The sequence below is a fragment of the Populus euphratica genome, unplaced genomic scaffold (genome assembly GCF_000495115.2).
Source record: "Populus euphratica unplaced genomic scaffold, PopEup_1.0 scaffold35.1, whole genome shotgun sequence".
Classification (NCBI taxonomy): Eukaryota; Viridiplantae; Streptophyta; class Magnoliopsida; order Malpighiales; family Salicaceae; genus Populus; species Populus euphratica.
Window position 1 is genome coordinate 924,567 of NW_011499860.1, and position 15,817 is coordinate 940,383.

The 15,817-nt window shown below is 29.3% G+C and overlaps 1 long non-coding RNA gene across 1 annotated transcript; it reads left to right on the forward strand.

Annotated features, from left to right (window-relative positions):
* Positions 1-6,518: 6,518 nt before the first annotated feature.
* LOC105124499 (uncharacterized) lies at positions 6,519-7,991 on the forward strand. The gene is made up of 4 exons (XR_842057.1): positions 6,519-6,809; positions 6,888-6,958; positions 7,391-7,457; positions 7,655-7,991. It is a non-coding gene; the product is annotated as an uncharacterized LOC105124499 (long non-coding RNA).
* Positions 7,992-15,817: the final 7,826 nt, after the last annotated feature.

Consider the following 15,817-nt stretch of genomic DNA (forward strand, 5'->3'; position numbering starts at 1 on the left):
CACGTGAGCTTCATTTAATAATAATTAAGAATGTAGTTGTCGATTCCTATAGGCAACATTATACCTTTCTTAATTATCTAAGGAATTTTTTGGGCAGTGTCTCAAATGCATAACGTCTTGCTATATTTTCTCTAGCTATTATTTAAAGTGTCCTAATTATATAATTAAGCGAGATTCTGCAATCAAAACTACTGTTGCACATGTTTGTTACGTCATCAAACAACGTGAACCCAACTAATCGCGATGACTAATTTGCAATTAATTTGCTAATTTCTTTTTCTTGGAATTGAAGTAACTCGTCAATTTATGTTGATTATACTAATTAATTAATTGGATTGTACCCATAGTAAGTTTTGATCTCGCTAATTAAATGATAGTTACGCCTATGAGATGGCCATCTTATAATTACTTTTAAAAATATAGATATATCAATGAAATTATCCCAATTAACTTCAGGTTAAATATTTATTTTCCTTTTGTATTTATTAAAAGGTAAGAAATCAAGAAGTAAGGACGATGTTTTTCACTGTCTGAATGCGCATCCGCTCTTTCAATTCTGAAATATATATATATATATTTATCTATATCTATTAGTTTTTTGTTTTTTATTATCTGCTTTTTATTTTTAATTTTTTTTTGTATATCTTGTTTTTTATTAATTTCTTATCAGTACCTTCATAATATCGAATTCTTCAAAAATAAAAAATAAAATAAAAAGACTGTGCATAAAGAAAAGTAATGCCAATATATATATATATATATATAGATATATATATATATATAGATATATATATATATATAGATATATATATATATATAGATATATATATATATATAGATATATATATATATATAGATATATATATATATATATCTATATATATATATATATAGATATATATATATATATAGATATATATATATATATAGATATATATATATATATATAGATATATATATATATATAGATATATATATATATATAGATATATATATATATATAGATATATATATATATATATCTATATATATATATATATAGATATATATATATATATATCTATATATATATATATATCTATATATATATATATATAGATATATATATATATATATCTATATATATATATATATATATATCTATATATATATATATATAGAGAGAGAGAGAGAGAGAGAGTTGTTAATGGATAGCAGGCATGATACCAAAAGGTTACGGTAGTATTGTGTATTCAACCAGCGTGAACAAAAACTGTGGATTAATTATTTTAAGAAATAAAATTGCCGATTAATTATTGTTAAAATCTCTTCTGAACACAATCTTTAATAATTTCACAAAAAGTAATTTTCAGGTTTGGATATCTTTTTTCGCATCAAGTTTTAAACAAGCTTTCCAGATCTCTAAACTGTAATTATATCACATGAAATTATTTTCTCGCATCTTGTATTTCCTGTTATATGATCTTATGGGGTTTATATTATAAGTTATTGACATTTTGATAGAGATAGCTTTTAATTTTATTTTATTTTTTGTCTTTTCTTTTGTAGGCATTACTGATCTTTGCTCACATTTCTTTTTCCTTACAGAAGCGCAATCTGATTAATTTTTAGCACTCACTCTGCTTATGATACAGCACAATATATACCTTATTGCAAAGAAAATCCAGAGACATGTACGAACCTTAAATTGCAATGAAAATAAAAAATGGTTTTACACCAGTTAACTGTAATCGATAATTAATTCTCAGAACCAAAAAATAAATATATTTGTAGTTATTAGGACTAGAATTCGGAAGGAATTATCGGCACTGATATATATATATATAAAAAAACCTGCTCTTCAATTTTTTTTTAGTGAAATAAAGAATAGATATATAGTAAAGAGAAAAAACCCGATCAATGTGGGCAGAGCTTTAGCTACAATTTAAATTGTAGTTTAGACATCAGTCTAATTACAAGAAAAAAATTAATACAAGAAAATATAAAACTTTACTATTAATTTATTTTTGGATTATTTTGATTGATAGCTAGATTTACAGTAAATTTGTCAAGATTTTTTAGATCGGACAAAAAGCATCAATAAAATTCATTTTTTAATTGTCAAATATTAAAAACAAATTAACCAATAACCATATAGCATTTGAATGGAGCCTTCTCGGCCGAGCACATCTACACACGATTGCTTCGGTATGTCATGACTTGGTCTGATAACAAAAATTCAATGATGAGACAAGAACTGAAACGATGACAAAGGTCGTGGGCAGAAGACAATTTAGTGATTATTCATAGCTAGTGCTTCACTACTTTAAGGTGCTTTTAACACGTTATATAATTCAAATAGATTACTGGCTTACGTTGTGATAATTTTTATAATATAAAAAAAATATTTAGGTATTATTAATATTTTTTTAGTAAAAAAAATAAATTATATCAAAATTAATTCAATATAACTCAATTGTCTTGGTAAATCTAAAAACATTCTATAGAACCAATAAAAATATGGTTTGATTCAAAATAAATATTTAAAGTGAGATTTTTTTAATAAACATTAAGATAACAATATATTGGATTACTTTGAATCAACTTGGGTTAATCTGTTAATCTATATATCAAGTTATAAAATCATAATAATCTCATAAAAAGTAAATTAAAATAAATTACAAAGATTAAATTATAATAAACTCAATATTGAATGTTGAAACTAAAATAATCAATTAAAAATGACTTAAAAAATAATCTCAATTAACCTAAATTAACTTGACAAATTCGTAACTAGTATTACAAGACCAAGATAACCCAATAAAAAACAAATTTAAAAAAAATTATAAAACACAATTTTGAAAGAGAAAATTTAAAAATAATGATTAAAAAATACAAAAAATAACTCAAGTTTACTAGAGCTAACCCGTTAAACTCGTGATCCGAGTCATGATATGGAAATAACCTCATAAAAAGTACATCAATATAAATAATAAAATCTAATTCTCAATTAACCTAATGTAAAGAAAAAAATTAAAATTAAAAAAAAAAACATTGATCGAGCCAACTAAGTTAACTTATTAAATTTGTAATCTCGTTCAAGAATTCAAGATAATTTTGGAAAAATAAATTATAAAAATTATAAAATTCAAATTCAAAGAATAGAATTGAAATTAAAGTTGAAAAAAAAATAGATTAAAAGAAGAAATGAAAGAGAATAATGTTACTTGAAGAGAAGTAAATTAAAAAAAAATTGTTAATGCTATTATTAATGCTAATATATACCTACAACTAGCTGGCTAGCTAGCACCCCTTCGACCAAAATCCTTGGTGTCTAGAATTGATTTTTTGGTGTTCTGAAACATCACAGGTGAACCGTTCACATGCAGGATTTGGCAGTCACTAGGTTATATAATGTTTAGTCCCGTGATTTTCCTTCATGCAATGAAAATTATAGTAGTAGATATGGTCAATAATTCCAAATGACTATCATGTTCAAAAGAATGAGAATCAGGAAGAAAGGAGGTAATGTTTTCAATGCTATGAGTGTCGCTCGTGGTGGAGTTATGAATAAAACAAATTGGATGTAATTGGAGACCAAGACATTCTTTAAAAAAAATATTATTATCAGAAAATTACCAATAAATTCACTTTTAATAATTAAAAGGCCCACATGTTCTATCAATATATATTATAACCAGTAAGTTCATTTTTAAACTTTTTATTTAAAAAGAAAATCATTTAGCTCCTAATCAGTACTGGTCTTATAGAGAGCCTCTTAGTTTTAAACGAGTAGGGATTAAAGTTAGTTAAAATCTTTATTTAAGAACATATCAGTTATATTATTAAGAAATAACAATTATTAAATTTAAAAATCAAGATTTAACATAAATACTAAAATAAACTTAAAGACAGAAAAAAAAAAAACAGGATTAATACTAGGGGTGAGCGTTTGTGTAAATTGGGTGAAAATCGCCATTTCGTATTGGATAATTATTTATGAGCTTTTCTTACTTCACTCGACTCGAAAATTAAACTCTCCATTACTCGATTTCATCCAAGTTGATGTGGTAATTCAGGCGATGCAAAATAAATAAATAAAAATTCAATCCATTACTCATTAAACTAGCTTTTTTTCTTAAACTAGTTAAAATACAGAATTAAAAACATAATTCAAGTTCTCAAGATTTACAGAAAAATATTTAATTAAATATGCAAATCACTCATTACTCGAAGATTTTCAATTTTTTTTACCCAATGGAGATTAGATAAATATTCAGGTAATTAAACTCGTAATCATCTCCCACCTTTCTCTCCAGAATGCTTACAGCAAAAAACTCTCTCATCATCTTCCACCTGACCCTAACCTAACTTTCTCGGGTGCATGAAGGGAACCTTCAAGGGATGGCTTCCTCTCCTTAATTCCCACCCAATTAGGGGAAACCTTGTTTCCTGGCCCTTCAATGGAAATTAGGTTAAACGCTGTGTTGGTGATAGAATCATGCCCACTGTACTATAATAATAATAAAATGTCTAATCTAGCATGTTATCGTGTTAATCAACTGGATTAGTTTATATTAAAATTCTTTCCTATTGCATGGCTATTGGCACTAAGCGGAGGAAACACTTGGCCCCTCTCGACCAAACCCTATGGGAGTGGTTTCCTTTTCTATGCGTATTCATAAATAAAACCTCCTTTTGTCTTTTCGTGACCTTTTCCGCCTCTATTTCTCAGCCGTTTGTTGGTGGTTTTGTGACTGCCTAGTTTGAAGCCATTGTTGATGGTTTTGTAATTGCCCAGTTTGGGAAGGATGATGAAGGGTTACTCGAACCAATCATTTATTCTTTATGGAACTTATAACTTATTATTTATTATTTGACACAGAATTTGCACGAATTTCTTGGAATGATTTGGTTGTTTACAAGTCATTTTCCCTAATGATACGTTTTGGTATATATGTTGCTCAAATTCTATGATCATTTATATTTTATTTTTTTAACATAACACTAGCTTGCAATTAACACGATAAATTTATTGGATAGAATTCGCTTAAAACTGATGTAATTATTAAACGAAATCTCTTAGAAGATAAAATTAAATATCGAGTCATAAAGATTTTCATATAACTACACTGAAAAGGGTGTAAAAATATTAAAATTATAACCATGCCTGTTAATCAGATGGCTACAATCTATTTGATAATTTCTTAAATAGGATGGTGGTAGTGGTAATATAGAGACAGTGATGGAGGTGGAGTTGGTGGTGGTAGTGGTTTTAGGTTTTGTTGCATCGATGATAACGTCGGAGTGATCCTTGCAAACGAAGTGCAGATTTTGTTTCGTTGTTTTGAAAAAGCCAAACCGTCTTCGAGCTTTACGTTGAATCATGGTTGTTCGAAGAAAGATATTGATGATCAAGATAAGACAGGGGCTGGAATTAATTTTGAAGTCTTCGAAACTCTTGGGTTGGCGATCAGGATAAGGCACTGGTAGGGGCTGGAGTTCTGATTGTGTTTTAGGCTGCAATCTCTTATGTTATGATATTTGACAGAAAACACTCATCACCCAAAAAAAAAAAACCCAAAAATCAACAGGCAATCTATTTAATTATTAGAGATAGTAATGGGAGTTTTTGTAAATTAGAAGGACTAAACATAAAATTATAAAAAATAAAATGATTTTATAAGAAAGAAATTTGCAAAAATCAACAGGCAATCTACGATGTGTTGAAGCCATTGTGTGCTTTTTTCTCCCCCTTACCACAAAAAAAAAAAGAATAATAATAATAATACAGAAAACACTATAATATTCTCCCACCTCTCTTATAATTAATCTAGCAAGGTTAAGAAAAAAAGTCCGGTTATCATAAGCATGAATAGTTAAAAATATATTAAAATTAATTTTCTCTTATTCAGTTGAATTTATTTGAGTGAAAAATAATACAGAAAGCATATGAAATGTGGTCTGCATGTTATTTCAGTTTGATGCTTTTTGTCCCTCGATGAGTTCATTAATTTTGTTCTTCTTTGTTCTCTTTTGATACGGGACCATAGGGATCTACAACAATGTCGAAGCATCCTCCATGGATAAGAAGTTGTGTTCCCTTTTTTTTTTTAATCGGTAAACAAATGGCTCTTGAAATATCTTTGATGATAATGCTATAATTTGATTCATGCTCTGCTTAACAATTTAATTTATACCATTCAAAATATTATTATCTAACTCGAAGCACAATGCAGAAAAATAATTAATTTTAAATTATTAAGGTAGAAAATAAATGTTTATAGATATATAAGGATAAAAATACCCTTAATTAAAAAAAATTAATCAAATATATTTTTATCATAACTTTTCTTTAAACTAAAAGTTACCTTAACCTTTTTAAGAATTCATTGTAAAGATTAATGTGAAGCCATTGCAAGATGGCCCATCACTATTGTAAATAGAGCCCTATTAGTCTATCAAAAAGCCCATGACATGTTGTTTGGCTTCGAAATTTAAAGTGGCATATACCTGCCAGCTTCTTCTTTTTTAATTTAAAAAAAAAACACTACGTCCGTTGCATTCTTCTTTCTAAACCACTCGTTCTTTCATTTCACAAACAAAGCTCACAAACAGTAGAGTAAATATTTGTTGCCGTCGTCGTAGAGCGAAGGAAGAGATGTGTATGGGGGCAGTGTAGGGGAATGGTGATATCGGAGATTAATTAGGATTCGGAAGTTTGGATTCTCCGTGGAGACCTAAGCTTATTAATTATTACTCATCTTTTCGTTATCAAAATCTTAAATCCATTTCTTGTGGCCGCTGTGCTCGCACTATCTTCTTAACTGGTACTTCTCTCTAAGTTTCGCTTCTTCTTCTTTTTTTGGTATATATAATCTTCCAGATTATTTATTGTCCCTTGACAGAAAGCTGGAGTGTTTATGCCACCGGTTAATGTAATGATTTTGAACAGCTTGGTGAACTTCTATGCTCTTAGGTATGTCGTTCCGTACATTCTGCCATCAACTTATGATTAGTGTAATCTAATGTGTTTTCTTTGTTAGAGAATTATATATCATGTCCTGTAACTTACCTTAATGATTTTTTTAGAATAACAAATAGTAACGAAATTGAATTTTATTACCGGAATTATTTATCTCAACTAACTGTTATCGGGTTAAATTGATTCTTAAAAAAGAAAGAAAAAAGAATGCTATAGGTGGAGGTGAACTGTACACTTAGGGCTCAAATGAAATGGGTTGTCTTTGTATCGGGTATCTGTGTTCCCTTTTATCAGTCTTAAAGTTCTGGCTTGTACAATGTTTACTGTTTCATTGACTAATGTCAATGTTGCTCACAGCATTACAGATGAAAGTTTGGATTGTTGAACTCTGACATCTTCATTGGATAAAATATGTTTTGTTGACAGTTCTACCAATGTCTAGCATTTACCGGAACAAGTTGAAGGCCCTTTTTTGAGATCTTCTGTTGACAAGGTTTGTACATTATATTGTTGTTTTTTGGATAAACATGCTATTGGAATATCTTGTTACATTCTGACGCAGAAATTAATTTAAAGGGTGTTAATTTGACTTGTGCTCCTTTTCCAAGCAGGGATAGGATTTCTAATGTAAATTATAAGGTTAGATTCTTATATTTAATTGTTTTTTGTATGAAAATTGTGTACTTAAAGGAATCTTGTGGTTGGAACTTGGAAGCATACAGCAGCGATTTCAGGGAATATATGTAATAGTTTGAAATTTAAATGTAAATCTATTGTTTCAGATAAAGATTTCTGACTTTCTCATCATAATGTTCCATTCTGTTGACAAATTGTAAGGATATATACTTGCTACTATTGTCTCAGAGATGTTGAAAAATTAAGACATAGAAGGTGTGGTTAAGTTGGTAGACATGGAAGCAGCGTATAATGTCTTCTATAAGCTGCATAACACGCTGGCCTTCAACATCATTTCCCTGTTTGATATGTCATCTATGTAATAGTTAGAAAGCAATTTTCTCTTGGGAAACCAGAATTTAGCATGCTGCATGTTTGTATTCTATGCTACCCATATCCATGTTTGCTGCTCCCACATATAGCTTTAGATGCATCGATTGATCTATCTTCAATTGCTTCCAAGTTCTAAAGTAAAGAAACAAGAGGCATGAGGTGGAAAAGTCGTAAAAAATAACCATCAAGTGGAAGCTATTTTTTTCCATTTTGTTCAAATGAATACTTATCTGCTTGCAGTATATGATTTTCATTTTGAAGCCATGCACTACGAATTGTATGGTGTTGATACTTTTATGAAATAACCTGAGTTTAGCTATTAACATTCAGAAGGCAGTGTATTTGCCTGGGCTTCGGGAGGTTGCCATGGAACATTTCTGAAGATGGGCGTTCTTCTTGTGGACAATTGGTTTGTATCGTCTTCTGATGTAAATTATGAAATTACTTTCTTCCAATTAGTTATTGTGAAATGCTTGAAAACATCATTTTGAATATCAATGCCCCATCATGTGCTAAAAAACAGATCCCTTTTTTTCCTTTTTTCTTTCTTGAGAAAAATGAAAACAGATATTTACACTACTGTTAATTTTGTTTTTCTGTCGGCCACCAATGACCATGCGTGGTAAGTAGAAGATGATCAACTGTGAATACTTGAAACCATTATGCAAGGCTGCAATGGATCGCCAATGGCGATGGTGCCATCAATTAGTACCAAGTTTGAAATCATTTCTGGATGATTAAGTCTCGATTATTCTTCTCTTCTCTTGGTCTCAATTTTTTGCTTATTCTGAAATGATTAATCTTTCAAATCTACAAATAATATTAGATACTAACGTGTAGTTCTGAACCTGCACCATTAAATGTTTAACAACTTTTAGTTGATATGAACCATTACCTTTTAATTTATTTCAATGAGATTGTTGTGGATGCATTATTGGATTTTGCAAGATAGCATCAAAGTTTCATCATGCATGGTTTTCTGCTATGGTGAAAATACAGAAAATCGCTTCAAAATGTTATTCAAACCAAACATAGAATGTTCATAAATTCTTTGAACCTTTAGAACGTTATCATTTTGTAGTGTTGAAGCACAGCTTACATTCATACTTGCCATATTTGAAAGCATTGAAGCTTAAGCTGTAGTTGCAGTTCTTCAATGAATGAAGTGGTTTGGATTTTTGCTGCTCTTTTCATTGATTATTTATTTTTAACATATTCAAATATCAATCATATACCGTAAGTCATCGAGTCAGAGACTCGTAAATAGAATAACTCCAGAACAGTGCATTGTACATGATGAGGTCAAGGTGACTTGTATTTTGCAAGAACCAGGTCATATGTTTTCTTTTCTAATAAGATACTGGTTTTTCAAGAACAACCAGTCATATATAGACAAAGGTTCAAGCTCATCACTCCACTAACCCTAGAATTTCATAATGAAGTATAAATAAATTATTCAGTTTCTGCTGACATTCCTTTTTGCAGCTCCAAGAGGCATGAAGTTCTTTATTTGCCTTGAAACTCCTCGATCGATTCAAGATCCTTTTGGGGCGAAAAAACTAGGTAAAGAACAGGAGAGTGTCATCAAACCTGCTTTTTAACTGTCTCTAGGCTCTCTGCTACCTTTTTTCATTTTTATTTTTCAAAGAAAGCACAACGACTCCATCATATGGTAAAATGATTTTAATTATCTAAACAAGCAAACGACGTTTCTTAGAGATGCATCCAAGTCAACGTAGCTCGAAGATGTAATGACAGGTTGAATTTTTAGGTTTATCTCATGTAAAAAAACAAATTCTTGAACAAAAGGGAAAGGAAATATCAAAACCAGCCTAGACTTCGATTCAGAAGCTTGAGCTGTTCAAGCCTCAACACGTTTTGTCAGGCTCCATTTAGAACCGAGGTAGGATGGGCCTTGATCTATTACTTTCTTCATCCATGAACCATCTTACAGCCTAGCCTGATCCAATGCACGAAGAAGTTGCACTAAAAAAAGAAGTTTGTCATCGTGTCCCTAAATCACTGCTGTAAAAGATGTGGCAAATTATCAAATTATTAAATCAGATTCTTATTTTTTATATAAATTTATTTTTTATTTTCTAATATTATTTTTCACTCATTTGAAAAAAATATTTATTAAAATAAAGATTCATAAAATGCATTCCTATATTGTTTATAAATTCTATTCACATCACATATAATTAAAAATAGCATGCCCTATTATATGTCATACTAAAAATAAAACAGGACCATGAATAAAACTTTTGTTTATATAATGTACTTTACATGTCATAAGGTATAAATAGAACATTATAATAAACAATAAGACTCTTTTTCTTAATTATTTTATTGTTTCAAGAAAGACATGGAATTTTTTTCTGAAAATATATGATGCCAAAAATATATTTTCAATTTCTAACTATATTAATAAATAAAATGCTATAATTTTTTTTAGTGCTTATTATTTTTAAGAAATCTAATTGTAAACCGTCATACACATGCATAAAACATATATATTTATATATTAACTACTTACTAGCTTATGCCTTTTTTTTAATTTATAGACAATCAAAATTTAATTATTCGTTTATACAATGAGCATACTAAATTAGCTACAAATTATCAAATTCCATATGAAACCATTCAAATTTTTAAAACCAAACATTTTAATTTAATAACATGCCAAAATTATTTACTTATAAATAATTCAACATGATATATTAAAAAATATTTAAAAAAAATAGTTGAATTAGACACGCAGGTATGTCAAAACCTAGTGGTAAGAAACTAGTTTATCCATTTGCATTTTAGCTCCGGTTAGAAATTAAAATTTTGAAACATTAAAAAATATATTTAGATCATTAAAATTTTTATAATATTTTCATTAAACTTGGTATAATGATTTGAACTTGAAAAATTCTTACCCAACTCTTTAAATGATATTTAATTAATTTGTCAACCCCATAATCTGAGTTATGTATTCTATTGAGTTAAAATAATTTTTTATTTTATTATTTTATAGAAAATACCAAAATTAATTTATCATCAACTTAATATTGAATAATAATAAAATTCAATAAAAACTTTAAATTAAATGATGGTGAATTTGCAACAAGAGAAACCAAAAGATATAAAAACAAATTCCAAAAAACCTCAACTTTACTCTTTAATTAATATTTAATCAACTCGTAAAACTCTCGAGGTTATAGACTCCATTTAATCAATTTAATTTTTTTATTTTCTTATATGATAAAAATTATAAAAAATAATTTATCATCAATTTAATATTAAATAATAAAATTGAATAAAAATCTCACTATAAATAATGGACTTAAAAAAATAATTAAAATAAAAACAATAAAAACAAAGTAACTAAGAAAAAAATAATTATTAAATACAATATTCATATTGGGCTACGACCTATCTTTTTTTTTTTTAGCTTTGTTAACAAAAACGAACCGTATCACGCGGTCAATTTTTCGACACAAAAACAAATCTCATGCTACAGTCTAATCCTGCTAGACTCAGCTTTTCCCTCGCCAAATATCCACTCATGTTTTACCTACGACTAGTTTGTCTCATAAGTCCAAGAGATCCCCACACTCTTTCATTATCACAGGCAAGCAGAATAACACTAATGAATATGAGCAGAATGTACAGCATAACATAGTATAGGAACAAGTCCCACACAACATATTACAGGAATAAGTCTCAACCTTTTCATTAACTCAATTAAAGGATTACACAAAGTCCATCTTATATGCTATTGTACATTTTCGTACTGCCTTAGCTTACATTCTACACATTTACAGCCTAACTATGTACAAGATAATGGAAGTTACATAAAGAAACTACCCCTAACTTCCTACACAGGTGAAGCACTCATTATCTCATATTCTGGTCACTTCTTTCTCATATAAAAAACTGTTGATAACTGCTTTGCATGTCTTGGATCGTTCGCTGTCCAAGTTTGGATTCGTTGCCAAACATCTACCATGCCCTGTCGAATCGTTGACATACATTGATACAAAATTTGCCAACGCCCATGCACGATGCCACTATCAATGCATGCTGTCATTCCTGCCAGTATTGTTTATGTCAAGTCTAGCATTGTCTCTTGTGTAGACTTATCGTCAGCCTCTGCTGTCGATATTGTCGATCTCATTAGTGCCACTGAATTCCCCACTATCCCATTGTGTCATCCCAACACTGTTTCATGAAGCTTTGGACAATTATCACCTAAATCTCAATTCTCGTCAACATACTATTGCGCTAGCTGTTGTGTGCTGTTGCACACACACTCAATCAATTTTCACTACTATCACGCAAGCTGCCACTTCTTAAATGCTATCCAGTAGTGCTTTTTGTCAGCTTATACCCTGATAAATTTTAACCCCTTGATAAACTACCTTCTTTTTCAAATACCCTGATAAATTTTAACCCCTTGATAGACTACCTTCTTTTTCAGGAAAAAAAAGAAAAGAAAAGGAAAAAAACATGCCCATCGCAACTTGAACCTGCCATCTTATAGATGCCTCGCGTGCCATAACCAACTAAACTAAGACACCACTACACTACAAGCCTATTAAAATAATAAATTAATGTAATTTTTTTTAGCAGACCCTTAAGTCTCAAACTAGCAACCACATTACTTCTACGCGTAAATCACCAAGCTCGGCTTGAAACTTGTAATCAAAGGATTAAGAAAGATATATTAACATGGTTTATTATTTATATAAATAATTAAACTCACTCTCAACTAAAAATAGGTAATGCAAAACTACATTATAGTTTGAAAGAATCCTATCCTTTCTCGTGTATTTTCACGTACAAGTTAGAGACTTTTTTTTTTTTCTTGAAAAGTCGGCATCGGTTACAACACATAATGGGACCACGTTAGTTTTGTTGGATGGGAAATTTAATTACACCATAAAGGCCCGTATTCAAAGAGGACAGAAATTGTTTCTTGTGAAAATCTGCATTTAGCATGAGAGTACCTCACCTTCTAAAAGTATATCTTTTTGGCTCATGTTGCCAGAAAGTTTTTTTTTAAAAAAAAATACATCAATTTAAATAGGGTAGAATGAGTCCTTCAGTAAATTTTTTACCATAAAGGCACGTATTCAAAGAGGACAGAAATTGTTTCTTGTGAAAATCTGCATTTAGCATGAGAGTACCTCACCTTCTAAAAGTATATCTTTTTGGCTCATGTTGCCAGAAATTTTTTTTTTTTTTAAATACATCAATTTAAATAGGGTAGAATTAGTCCTTCAATAAATTTTTTGATTTTTCCTTCAATTATAATTTGACATAATTTTTAAAGTTGAGTATAAGAACTACACTCATCTCAAATTCTTAAGTTAACATTAATAATTGGATAAAAAAAACATATAGAGTTTACTAACATAAAGATCTAATTAGCTCTTCAATTTTGTTAAAAAACCGAATAAGTTATTCAGGGAAGTTTGATACCTTTTAACATTAAGATTCATTTTAATACATGAAATGTACATCTGTAGTCTTACCATTAAATAAAAAGAACTTATTGATGAAATAAAGTAAAAAAATTTCTACTTATTCAAAATCTAATTAATACACTCATCTTTGTTGGTGTTTTTCCCCCTTTGCAATTAAATATTCGTAATTATTTTCAATCTGAGTAGAGAAAATTAATATTGATTAATAGTGTTGAATTTTCTATAGATTAAGATATGTGATTCATTGTTTTGTCGATTTGTAATGGCGTAAACTTGTTGGTATACATGGAATATAACCCATTAATACATATAAACATTAAAGTTAAAAATTTCTTTCAAATATTAGGTTATAATTTTGTATTTTTTTTATTTTTTTAGTTTTGTTGTGTTTTTATATAATGATATATATATATATATTTGAATGTCTAGAAAAAAACAGCCACACATCAAGCAAATATTACAAGCTTGTTTGTTATTATATTAGTGGTTATTTTTTAAAATATTTTTTGTTTAAAAATATATAAAAATAAATTTTTTAATATTTTTTAATATTTTAATGTTTTAATATCAAAAATAATTTTTTAAAATATATTATTTTAATATATTTATAAATAAAAAATACTTTTAAAAATAATAATTCAACATTCCCAAAACCCTTATATAATAATAAGCATAGTGAAATCAAGATACGATGAGATAGCTGTAAGGAAATTACCAAATGAGATCATAAATCACATCATCACAATCCATCATTAACACATAATTGCAAAAAAAAAAAAAAATTCCTAGTTTTAAATCAATTAATATTTTAATATACTTTAAACAGGGAATTGGAAAAACAAATAAAACCCTAGCTCAGCGGTCCCCACCCTTGATCCCTAATTAATTCCAATCTTACACGTCACTCTCCTAGCGTACAAAACCCGCAGAATCCACTTGCTCCTGTCTCCTCTTCTAGTGGGACCCGCTCCACAGAACTCCTCTCTCTGCATTAAATACTGTCACGTGGCGGTCGGTGCCAGGATCATAGAATCCGACCCGCCGAACTGTTTGGACATTTTGACCGCTGATTTTTCTTTTTTCTTTTTTTTATAGCAGTAATTTCTCTGTCTTCCTCGTTATTCGGGCTATTTTTATTTTTCCTCGGCCCCCACCCTAGGCTCCCGCTGACACCGACATGTCGGGTTTCAAGGTAGTCTATTTATATCCGTTAGATCTTGAGGTTGAGCGGCTGGGATTTTATATTCCTTGAAACGCCGTCTTTGCCATGACGTGTTTCTAGGAAGAAATTGTTTCATGTCTCTGCTTTGCCCTAAATAACAACTCTGTAAAATGTTTTTATTATTTTTTTCTTGGTAATAAAAAAGACAGTACTAATTAATAACTACAGTCTAGACAGGTTCATTATTATGTATTTGGACCGAGATGAGGTCAGTCAACGAGTCAAGCAATTCCTCTATGTGGGCAGTAACCCAATCAAGAAAAAAATATCTTAATTCTCCAGCTTTACGAGGAATTGAGTTTTGAAAATTGTAGTTAATTTATACCAAAACCATGAAAGCTAAGATTTCAAGTTTCAAATGTGTTGAATTTCCAGAGCCATGATTTACTTAGTAGCAAATATCTTTTCTGAAAATTTTAAAAAAGTCTTACAAATTGCATGCATCAAGATATCTCAAGATGATTTTAATTCACGTACAATATTTATGATATCTTACAAATTGCTGAAACGAGTAGTAGTTGAAGAAAGTGTTTTGAAAGGAGAAATCGGTGAGGTCTTGGAATGATTTGTGGTGTAGTTGAAAGGGGATGGCTTGAAAGAACATAACAAAGGGAAATTTTGCCAGAACTCAAGAAAAGTTTCAATTTGTGAGACAAAAAAAAATCCCTTTGAGATATTTGTAAATCAAAATGGGTATAGAGAAGAAAATGCAGAGCTGTGATGAGAAAATTGAGAAGAAAATAATGCTGGTCCCATGTATAATTAATCATGTATGAATGAATGAATTATGATTAGTCAGGCGGGTTGGCCGTGCGGGTATTGGACAGTACAGGAAGAGTTGAAAGAAAGAAGGAAAGTGGGGATAGGTAAAGCTAAGAAAAAATAATAAGGTAATGATGATAGAATCGCATTAAAGCCAGACTTGTCTTCTGTCCTGACTAATTTATTTTAGCTCCCCATCTGTCTTCATCTCTCTGTCTTCTCCATACATACTCTATAATTAATTAATTAATTAATAATGATGATGATAACAATGATAATACCACATATAAAAACAGTGCACTGATAGTGTTTTAATGCTTTTTTAATTTTGAAAAATGATTATGAGAATAATTTGTGAAGAAACTGGTCGTAGCATGTAACAGG